Below are 9,333 nucleotides of genomic sequence, written 5' to 3'. Positions count from 1 at the left end.
ATGGCTTGGTGGGACACTTGGATAGAATAGATCCACTTCCATCCATTGACTTACTGTGTCTTATAACTGGGCAGTGTACCTACTGTTCAAACAACACCTCACTCACTCTCTCATAAGTGCTGTTGTACCTGTTAAAACGAGACACTGTACACCTTTAGGAATTTTTGAGTTTAGTGACCTCACGCAATAGGCCTATTTGTTGTGATTACATGTGATAGCAGGGACGAGCACAGGTGTACTTGAGGAACATTAATGATTGCTATATTCCATTTAGGCATTCCAGTTCGAGTTGCATGCAGGTGTCCATGATTGCTCACTGGAAAGGCTCACTGGCACACTTGTATGGATAAGAACCATCAGTAGTGTCACCTGTGTTGTGTTCTCAGAAAACACCTTAAAAATGACTGCATGTTAAATGGAAGTTTGTTGTGTCTTGTCAAAGTTTAATTTAGGTAAATAATATGCTATTACCAAAAGTCCTGCTCTTTTCCTAACCAAACTTGGATGGTGGAATAGAGTTTTTGGATTTGCCTAGTTTTGTTCACAACCCAGAAGTGGTCGTCTTGTGTCCTCCTCAGAAGGACCTTTCTTCTTCACACTTGCACCAATTAGTCAAATAGGCATAGTATGTGCCAGAGACACAGAGAGAGTGAAACTTTACCCCAGAATGATTAATTATTTCCCCTGCAGAGTATTTGTTTTCAATAAAGCCCCCAGATTTTTTATATGTCAACGCAAATGGACACACACACTCACACACATGTCAGACTCTTAGGCCAGTGCTGCTGGGCATTTCTGAGCATTCTTCACTTAAGTATTATTTCCCTGTATGGATCAAGCCAATTACGTAACTTGAAAATTTAAACCTAGTTAAAACTTTTGAACGGTGTATAGAATTTGGTGGTATCTATTAAATTCACTATTCAGTTGGTTTCGGATTGCAACAACTGAATACTGCTTGCATTCCAAGTATGAAGGAGGAACTATGTTGGCGCGAAATTTGTGAAAGGCCCTATCTAGAGCCAGTGTTTGATTAGTCCACTCCCTCTGTAGATAAATACAGTTTATGCTAAGGTAACAAAAATACAGAAACTCTTATTTTCAGGTGATTATACACCTCCTAAATGCTACACACTGAACCTTTTAAAGGATTTTAAAAAATATATATTTTGGCCATAATTCGTATAGCCTACCTGTTTATGGGTATACCTCAATAAATAAATAAATAAATACATTGATTAATTAACTCATTAATTTAATATAAATATAACAGGCTATGTGGACCCATCAGGGCCGTGACTTTTGACTTTTGACTGTTTAGTCTGCAAAAGCAGCCGGAGGTTAAGAGACCAAACAGGAAATGTTACAAATGAATAAATGGGCACGCTGAATAAGGTCAATGGTAAACGTGGCTTGCATGTTATTTATTGTTGTACCCTATTACCCCACTAGAACACACACTCTCTCTCTCTCACCCCACCTAGAGCCTGCTGCTGCAAAGTCTTGTCCGCGGAGGGGTGGGAACTGTTGGGTCATCTGTAAGTAATGGTGTGATAAGGGTGGTCGGGGGGGTCTAGAGCTGCTCTAGGTTGGAAAAGTGGTCCGAGAGTAACTTTCTGTTATGAACTATATAAATAAAATTGAATTGAAATTGAATTGTATTGAATGATTTATAAAAATTCTAAGAGCGTTATGAAATCAAGAAATCTATTAAGATAAGTCGCCTCCTCAACACAGTCAGAAATCTGATGGAAGTTTTGAGTAAGGATAGAGTCAGTTTGAGGCTACCCATAACAATGAACCTGCATGACCGACAGTCCACTAAGTGTTTTCTAGATTTGGCTCAAGAGATAATCCCTCTTGTTTAGCTGGTGTTTAATTATCTAAACAATTCAGCAGCTGTAGGTAAGAGTCTTTGTTCCTGTGGCTTTTCTTTCCCACCACAATACTGTTAGAGGCTTAGTTTTACAAACAAGGGTTTTGTCCTCTGATGATTTTTGTGTAAACTGGCTGTGGCAAGGTGTGTTCCTAGGTCTAAACAATCCTAGGTCTGTAGCAACAAGTGAATTCCCTGGGTAGAGCACGTGAGCTTTGTTGAGGTATCTTCCTCCTTTCCAGTTCCTCCCTTCCAGCACCTATGTAGCTGATGGCAAAGCAGAGAGAGACTTAGATGTATAGATTAAAGAGATAGTGGAAAATCAGACAATAGAGAAGTAAGAGATGATCAATGGTTTGGACAATGACAGATTGATAGATACTTTAAGATGGTAGAGACCATCAAATAGATACGAAGTGGTAACAGAGCTGTTGAGGTGATACAGCTCAGAGGGAAAGTGATAGAAAAGGTGAAGATGGTATAGTGATGGTTGATATGAGTTATAGATGATAGACAGTAGATTATTCTATTATCCTAACAGATTTACCCCTTTAGTGTTTACAACAAAGCACCAAAACCTATTAAGTAAATTATATTCTCATATTCTACTGTAAATAGAAAAGAATAATTATAGAAGGTTCCTGAAGTTGCTGGTGTATTTTTGGATTACTGTGGATAGAGAACTGTTAATATTCAAAGACAAGTTATTTTCAGGGTTATGTACCAACATTTATAGATAATACAGGGGGAGATTGGCTTCTGTTCTGTTGGTGGTTTTGTATTCACAGACCGTGGCTTTGAATTATAGGATTAGGATTTAGTGGCATCTAGTGCTGATGTTTCAGAGTGCAACTAACGGAACAATGCTTGTGTCTGTATTTGACGACCTGGGGCTAAAAGCGGGCTGTGAAGTGTATAGGATAATCTACGATGGCCGCGCAGTGCGCAAACAACAACCATATATAGACCCAGTGTTTGGTTTGTCCATTCTGGGCTACTGTAGGGTGGTTCAACATGGCTTCATGGAAGGCGACCACTCGGTGCATGTAGATAAAAACGGCTCATTCTAAGGTAATGAAAACATTATTCTGATATTTAAGTGATTATACACTAATAAAAACATATTATATACCTACCAATACATCCTCCTAAATGTTACACACTGGACCTTTAAGACCAAATATCTGCAAAACTGACATTCCCATCTCCCTGTACTGCACTTTGTGTTAAGTGTCAATTAGCAAATATTAGCATGTTAAACTAAACTTAGATGACGAACATTTTAGCATCAGCATTTTAGCACTGTCATTGTAAGCATGCTGACTTTACCTTTTAGTTCAAAGCAACACCGTGCCTGAGTACAGCATCACACCTCTTCACCTCTGTCTTGAGCAAGGCACAGCTGCTCATTAGAGGATTGCTGTCGCACCATGCCACCGTTTTCAAAGTGTGAATGTGAGGACTCCTACCTCTTCGAGCTTCCTTTGAGCTTGTTTTTTCAAACCTTTTTATATGCAGTTATAATATTATAGATAAAGCTTCTATTGCATTGAGCGGTGTGTCCACAGCCTCAACCACAAAATACATTCACACCAAGCATCACACACACACACCCATCACACTACACGAGCACAGACACAACACACCATCATTCCACCACCCTCATCTACAGTTTAAGAGTTAAGGTCGTAAGTTGCGGCAGGGCGAATGTACGAATGCACAATTGAACTGGAGGGCGCGTTTTCCAAAAGGAGGGCCCCCAACAAAGGAGGAGATTACTTTGTTGCGAAGGAAGCAGGCCTGAGTACTGGCCTGTCAGTGTTGATGGCGGGAGGGGATTGGAGAAGAGGAGGGATGGGGAGATGCGAGGGGAAAGAGCCAAAATACTGTGGTGGCTATAAGGGGAGCGAGTTGTTGCCCTAAACAAACAGATACTCCCAGCACGCAGTGGCAGGAGGGAGGGAAGAGGCTTAGGGGGGGCAGATAGAAATGGAGGGAGGAGGAGGAGCGAAGAGAGCTAGAGAGAAGAGCCGAGACGAAAGGGAAGAGGAGTAGAAGAAAGAACGGGGGAGAGCAACAGAGAAAGAGGGAGATGGCAGAACAGCGGGACAGGAGGGTGATGGGTGGTAGGGTGGAGGGCATGAAAAAAACGCAAATTGTGGGTCGGTTATAAGAGGCGTTCCTCTTTGCGTTTCAGAAAGATGAGACCGGATTCTGCATGCATATGCTCGATCATGCTCTGATTGAAAACACAAATCACATTATGAGAGCTGGTTTCTCCAATGTTGGGCTGATAAGGGCCCTTCAACGCTCATCTAAATTTTGCAGCTTAGAAGATTGTCTTTTGATCCTGTGCAATGCAGTATTACTGTAATCTCAGCGTGACAGGTATTGTATAGCTTTTGTGGGTTTACTACTTGAACAAATTGTGAGTAAAAGTAAAACCGTAAAATAAACACCTATTATAAGGTACTGACTAACTGGTAGACATTAGGGAGCTTCTAAAAGGAGCAATATGTGCAGAAATGTGTAAATAACTTATGGTCAATTGGTCCAACACTTTGGTGGACATTCATCGTCCACCAGGGGATGAATCCTAATAAACTTTGTGATCATCGAACTTCCTCAAGCAGCCAAACATTCCAGGTCAAAATGACATTTGTGGTTCTGAATGAGCACTGTTTGCCAATGAATTTGCTACAGACTGGTTTCAAAGCGCCCGCAGATACAATGTAATCACTTTGGTAGTCGCCTGAACTTTTCTCATAGCACCACCATCAGGTCACTAATGTTATTAAAAACTGCTTGTAACGTCAGGTGGCCGTGTAATGACTTGGCATTCATTGGCATCCTCCTTATTGGCTTTTATTTGTAGGTTTGGTCAAGTCATTCTGACTCATGTATGTAGACATACGGATTAGAATGTAGCTTCACAAGCAGAAAGGGGCGAGTCCGAGGAAACAACAAAACAATGATGGAAAGGGAGACAGGTGATTGGAAGGAAGGTGTGTGTGTGTGTGGGGGGGGGGGGGGGGGGGAGGCAAGCAAAGGTGAAAGCAAGGAGACAGCTGCTGAGGGAGGAAAAGTCAGAGAAAGGAAAGGAGGGATGGACAGGTATAGACAGGTAGAGATGGAGGAATGGTGGAGAGAAACAAAAAAAAGAAGAATGAAGAAAGAGGGACCAAAAGAGAAAGGAAAGAGAAGAGGCCATGAACCCAACACCACTTTGAAGCCAAGGACAAACTCTCACTCTCCCCCATTTTCTTTTTCATTCCACCCTTGATCTATTCTTACTGTAGAGCTTCTGGAGTGCCTGCTCAAATGGTTTGCCATACTGCCCACACCACACATCATTTGTTAACAGGGAACCCAGAGTTCTTGTGGTTGGGGAGCAGAGCTGCATAGCAACCCCACAGCACTTCCTGTTGGGCCGGGGGTTGAACGCCGGTGCCCGTTGTTCACCGCAGTGCCCCCTCTGCCTTTAGAAAAGCAGCCGGGAAGCAGTTCACTTACAATTGGCTTTGTGCTTCGTTGTGAGGAGAAGAGAAATGAGCGGAAAGGCAAAGCACCCTCAGTTCGCTGCACTCTTTAACAGGCAGGGACCTCCATATGGTTTAACTAATGAGTTTCTGAGGACCGACATTAAGATTTCTGGAATGATGGTGCCGATAGCTGAGTGTTGCCAAGAGAATTCAACCTTTAGTTTTGACTGTTTGCGGAGAAAAACATTTTAAATATTCCAGCCTTTCATACAGGGTAACAAACTAAAGCAATTAGCAACATGTTAAAGTGTTGGCGAGGAGTGTGGACTGCCCATTTTTAGTAGCAAAACAATGGAAAATGCGGCTCAGTTATTCACCTCCTTGCAGAGCTCTGTAAAATTTGGAAAATGGTCCAAGTGGTTTTACAGCCATAACTGCCACGGCCTGCTGGGTTAACTCACGTAAGCAGCTTAAGGAAGTTCAGGCATTTTACGTGCCCTTTGACAGTTCTGCCAGAAGCGGTGTGAGAGGTAATGTAAATAAGGTATGCAAGTCGGTGTTCATGCTAGGCTAAAGGCTAACCCCAGCAGACCAGCTCTCCCAACTGTTTTCCTTGCTAATGTCTGTTCACTGGACAATAAACCGGACTACCTCAGACTACAGCTGATCCAGTGCAAGATGAAGAAATATAGTTTTGTTCCTCTATGTACTGCACTGTCTCTCTTTAACTTTAGTGTAAATCTACATTGAACAGGAGAAGTTAATCAAAGTACAAGGAATCGTGAAACATACTTAAGTAGGTGATGTTTTTATAGAGTTTGGGGTAGGACAAACCTATGAAAAAAACAACTTGTTGAGGGACCAAGTAAGTGCAGGCAGCAGTAATAAAAGCTAAGGCCACAAGCTCTTTTGGTTGCATACTAATCATATTTCCTTTGAAAGATTTTCTGATGAAAGATTAATGGGGCTCAGGCGACCCACAGAGGTCAGTGCAACAATGTTTTCCCCCCAAACAAGATGCAGTGCGGAGTTCACTTTAAAATAAATCTCCATACTGTCATTGACAATTTATTGAATCAAACATGTACATTTAATATCAGATCATTAATGAGGCTTCGCTACATTTAGGTATGCATGTTCCAGAGCCCAGGTGTTGTGCATACTCGTGCAGTGGCATAGCTAACTGGTACCTTGTGGAGTTTTTGTGTAAACATACACAAACACAGTATTTTCTTCCTCTAGACACATTTGGATACATATTTTGTATTCTGCATTATAGATACATATGTGTGTTGGTTACAGTAAAGTGGAATGGTGAAAATATCTGAAGAAAAAAACAACAGGAAACTAAAATGGATGAAAGCAGATCATTCATTGACTCACAAGGAAAGAACAATAAATAATGGGCAATGTCAGTGCTTCAATATGAACTTCTAACCCCACCTAGTGGTCGATGAGGTTTAGTACAACAACACTCAGCTGTGGCTTGAACAACAACAAATCCTCACATTTAGAATATGGAACCAGTGAACTTAAATTATTAGTTAACTATCAAATGTTGAAAATTAATTTTCTGTCCATTATTGAGTAATTATATCAAAAACTACTTTGCACAGCATAGTTAGCAATTACTCTTTTTACATGGCTCCATAATATGGAAAATATTATTTTCATCATCACAGATACAAAAGCTCTGGCACACTTTACACTTCATTTTGAAATGTTTCGTGTAACCAAAGTCCAGACTTCTGTAATGTCATTAGAGATAGGTAGTGATTGCAGACATTACTGTCACTTCATGTACGTTTTTCAGACCATGATGTCAATTTGATTTCTAATCTTGTGTTCCTGATCTTACCATGAACTAGCACTTTTAGTGTGCTGCTGACTAACAAACACTCTGCTGACAAATTATTATGACTGATACAAACCTTTTCCCCTTGGTTGTTCTCACAAAACAAAAGCAAAAAAAAAACCAGCATCTGACTGAAACTGGACCCACTTGGCTTTATAAGCTGGTCACCAACATAACCAGCTCAACTGGTTTGTGCAGAGTGGTGACATCTAACCAGCTCAGTACTGTGGGAATGTGTAACACCTGAATACAGTAAATAGTCAGTTACAACTTGAACTTCCATCTCCTGTCAAATTTTTACCCCCTTCTGTGAAACATTACGTGTTCTCGGCACAGGAGTAGGAGTAGGTAATTCTACAAATGTAAATGTCTTTATTGACCTCTAAAACATTAGTTCTTCAGTGGTTCTGTACCAACACGGTGCTTCACTAACTTACTGTGTGTTATAGAGACACAAATGACAGATGTGAGTTCTTTAATGAACAGTATGTCCAATGTTTAATATAACATGAACGTGTAAAATCGTTGAAATACTACTAACTTCCCAGACGCAAGAGAAAATGCCACAGAAGGCAGAAAATCTGTATGCAATTTTTAATGTGGTCTAACGATCATGAGTCGAATGGAAACAAAATCTTCCACAAAATCCTTCAGCCACACAGATGTTAAACGAGGCTCGGAATAGAAAAATGTTCCCGTTCTAAAAGCCTTTGTCTGGCTTTTAGATGCAGAAATGTCCCAGACAAGCTTTGGCCTAGTTTACAGCCACAGCAACACCCTCGTTCCTTGGCTTCACCCCTGTTTAGTTATTAATAATCCTCTCCTGACATTAATAACTACCTCTTCCACAACTAGGAATTTAACCTGCTTTCTACCTTGTCAAACCAGCCACACACACACACAGACAGCTGCTCTTGTTTCACCTCAGACACAAAAACACACTACAACAAATACTGTCGAGTATGTTTGAAGATTATAGATGCAGTACGTTTTTATTACATTTTATAGTGTCTGTATCGATCTGTTTGTTTATGTCTGTGTCTTTTAAACTATCTGCCTTTCTCCCCACATGCTGGAGATGTGTGTGCTGTGAGTCTGCAAAAAAACAACAAAAAAAACACAACACTTAACAGTGTGGTTTGTTGTATAGACACAATCTAAAATACATAACTTACTTTCATTTATATTTTTTTTCAAGTAATACATTGTTGAAAGATATATTAAATGACATATTCAAATGAATGCTCTTCAGCAAATCAAACACTGTCAGCCTCAGACAACTGTTGTTGTTTCTGTTGTGAGGCACTATTATTGTTGAGATCATCAGTCATGTGACCATCATCATTGATGTAATGACATAAGTGATCAGCATTGTTCACTCCAGTTCAGCAACCTGTTTAAGTTGATGTCATTCCCCACACTTAAAGACAAACAGCACAGTATGTCAAAGGGCCGGAAGATGGAAAAACAGGTGTGATGCCAAACCAGGACTTCCCTTGTGGTTTTGAAGGGAAGCAGCCATTTTGCATAATTCTGTGGAACATGGCTTTTTTAAGTTTACCGTGCTGAAATACAGCCTACATTACTTTGACAGAGATGTTACTTCCTTTAGTCAGCTACTGCTGGACATTGGGGTGATTATTATTTTTATAGCTTTATATAAACACACTTATTATTATTCTGTAGTCTATAATTATGGTTTTGGACTGGATTTCCTGTTTTCTCTAACCTAGTTCACTTCGACTAAATTCGCATTTTGATGACAACAGTGAATGTGAAATGTAAATACAGCTTTGAACAAAAGCAGCAGGCCTGTAACCGAGCTATTTTTAGCACAACAGTGATTTACCTTAATAGCCGGAGCACCAGATGGTGCAAGTTTAGCGCCTGGCTGTAAGTTACAGGCTGTAAATTACAGGCTGTAAGTCAGGCTTAAACCGAGGTGAAACTGAAATCTGTAATGGTGAACAGTGTTAGTCACCGTCCCATACAGCTATAGGCTACATAACGTGACCGAAACAGGTGTCGTCCGCTGAGTTTGTTTGGTTGTGATTGCGCCACCCAGTCTTTTCTCCCTCCTCCGTTTGGGCGGAGTTTCTGGTTTGTGCTGGAAAAGTCTG

Source organism: Morone saxatilis, unplaced genomic scaffold (genome assembly GCF_004916995.1).
Source record: "Morone saxatilis isolate NCDOM2014 unplaced genomic scaffold, NCSU_SB_2.0 Contig11, whole genome shotgun sequence".
Classification (NCBI taxonomy): domain Eukaryota; kingdom Metazoa; phylum Chordata; class Actinopteri; family Moronidae; genus Morone; species Morone saxatilis.
The sequence above is the reverse complement of the archived record's forward strand: the minus strand, read 5'-3'. Positions refer to the sequence as shown.